This window comes from Bos indicus, chromosome 20 (assembly GCF_029378745.1).
Source record: "Bos indicus isolate NIAB-ARS_2022 breed Sahiwal x Tharparkar chromosome 20, NIAB-ARS_B.indTharparkar_mat_pri_1.0, whole genome shotgun sequence".
NCBI lineage: Eukaryota > Metazoa > Chordata > Mammalia > Artiodactyla > Bovidae > Bos > Bos indicus.
This window is the reverse complement of record NC_091779.1, coordinates 22,691,456-22,693,925: the sequence shown is the minus strand read 5'-3', so window position 1 is coordinate 22,693,925 and position 2,470 is coordinate 22,691,456. Positions and strand designations below refer to the sequence as shown.

Here is a 2,470-nt window from a genome sequence, read left to right as displayed (position 1 = left end):
CAAAGTCGGACAAAGCTCAGAGAAGGCAATGGCACCCCACTCTAGTACTCTTGCCTGGAAAATCCCATGGATGGAGGAGCCTGGTAGGCTGCAGTCCATGGGGTCGCTAAGAGTCGGACATGACTGAGCGACTTCACTTTCACTTTTCACTTTCATGCATTGGAGAAGGCAATGGCAACCCACTCCAGTGTTCTTGCCTGGAGAATCCCAAGGACAGGGGAGCCTGGTGGGCTTCCGTCTATGGGGTCGCACAGAGTTGGACACGACTGAAGTGACTTAGCAGCAGCAGCAGCAGCAGGACAAAACTAGCTAACCCCGAGTCTCTCAGTCTCTAGCATATATTGAAATTACCTCGAGGGTTTGTCAAGACTTGCATCAGGAGGCTCACCCCCAGAGTTTCTGATTCAGGAGGTCTGAGAATTTGCATTTCTAATAAGATCCCTGGTGGAGTTGAGCTGCTCCTCCATCTGGGACCACAGGGAGAACCCCTGAGTAGAGATGGGCTTGAGAAAGACCATAAACGGTCAAGGCAGAGCAAAAAGAACATGACTGAGTCAGGGGGCATCTGGTGTCTGGGACTTTGAAAACTACAACTCTTGTGAGGTACAACTCCAAGTGCCAAAGTTAGAAAAGAAAAGACATTTTCTAAAGCAACAAAAAGACATTAAATATTTTTGATGAGAAGCAAGGTGGATCTCAGAGGAGGGCATGGCAACCCACTCCAGTGTTCCTGCTGGGGAATCCCAAGGGACAGAGGAGGCTGGCGGGCTGCAGTCCATAAGGTCACAAGGAGTCAGACAGAACTGAAGCGACTTAGCACATGTGCACGCATGGTGGATCTCACAACCCATGTTTCAGAAAGATAACTCTAATGACAAGGTAAGGGCTCTAGGTCTTTTTGAAAGCAGAAGAATTCGTCTGGGTGGAGTGAGTGAAAGTCACTCAGTCGTGTCCGACTCTTTGCGACCCCATGACTATATGGTCCATGGAATTCTCCAGGCTAGAATACTGGAGTGGGTAGCCGGGGTCTGTGGCTATTCTGTATAATTTTGATACAGTAAACTAAATGAGATAGAGAAATTAAGTGACATGATGCAAAATAAACTGATATTATGATTTAAAAATACACTATTATCATATAACAATACTATTGATTTCTTATTAAAATATTTTTAATTTAAGCTCTCTCTCTATATATATATATACTTTTCATAAAAAATTTTCAAAAATACAAAAAAGAGAAAAGAAAGTTAATAACCCAAACTTCCATACCACCAGGAAAACACTAGTGTATTGTATTGTGTATTGTCTCCATCTTTTTAATGCACAAGAGAATTTCATTCTCTGTTGTGACCATACTATAGATAAAAGGTTTTCTTCCTATTACTTTACGAAATTTATTTTCTTAAGTCATTGTAAGCTCTTGCTAAACACAATAGTTGCACATGAGTATTCTATAGCAGATACTGATGTTTGCCTATATAACAGTCATATTCCAGATTTTTCCATGCCTGATTTCCAACATTTTTAGGCCAACACTTCTATTATTTGAATTAAGTAAATCTTGACTAGTATTAAAAAAGAATCATGGTAGTTCCTTCTTGCTGGTAGTTGATTTAATGGCTGTTACTTTAACAAAGTTTTTATTTTGACAAAGTTCTCCAAGATGGAAGCTGACTGAATAATGATCCCCCAAGTCATAAGATCCTAATCCCTGGACCTGTAAATGTTACATTATTTGGAAGATGGCTCTTTTCAGATGTGATTAATTTAAGCATCTTGAGAGAAGTCAGTTTCACTGAATTATATGGGTGAGCCCTAAATGCCATCACAGGTGTCCTTACAAGAAAGAGGCGGAGCTTACTTCTATAGCACATGTACTAAAATCGAAACAATACAGAGATTAGCATGGCCCCTGCACAAGGATGTCATGCAAATTTGTGAAGCATTCATATTTTAAACAAGGGGTGGGGCAGGCAAAGGGAGATTTCACTCAGGCACACAGAAGAGAAGGTGATTTGAAAATGGAACAAAGAGAGATTTGAAGGTTGGAGTGATGTGGCCACAAGCTGAGGAATCCTAACAGCCACCAGAAAGTGGAAAAGGAAGGAATGGGCTCTCCCCTAGAACACCCTGAGAGAGTATGGCCCTAATGACACCTTAATTTTGCCTTAGTGATGCTGATTTTGGACTTCTGGTCTCCAGAACTGGACAGAATACATTTCTGTTGTTTTATGTCACCATGTTTGGTGTCTGCAGGCAACTAACGTAGATCAAACCCTTCTTGAAATGTTCTGTCCCAATTCTGGTTAAATAGACATGGTCTATCAAATGGAAGGGTCCTCCTGGAAAGACTGTCTTACTCTTAAAAAGAAATACATGGTGGGAGGGAGTCTTATTTCTTCTTCCAGATGTTGTTGCCCCTACATACAGCATTAGAACTGGAGCAGCCATTTGTGACTGTGCAGCT

At 41.5% G+C, this 2,470-nt stretch overlaps 1 non-coding gene across 1 annotated transcript; it reads left to right on the top strand.

Annotated features, from left to right (window-relative positions):
- Positions 1 to 1,856: 1,856 nt before the first annotated feature.
- On the top strand, positions 1,857 to 1,960 carry LOC139178094 (U6 spliceosomal RNA). The gene has a single exon (XR_011562518.1). It is a non-coding gene; the product is annotated as a U6 spliceosomal RNA (small nuclear RNA).
- The last annotated feature ends 510 nt before the right edge of the window (positions 1,961 to 2,470 follow it).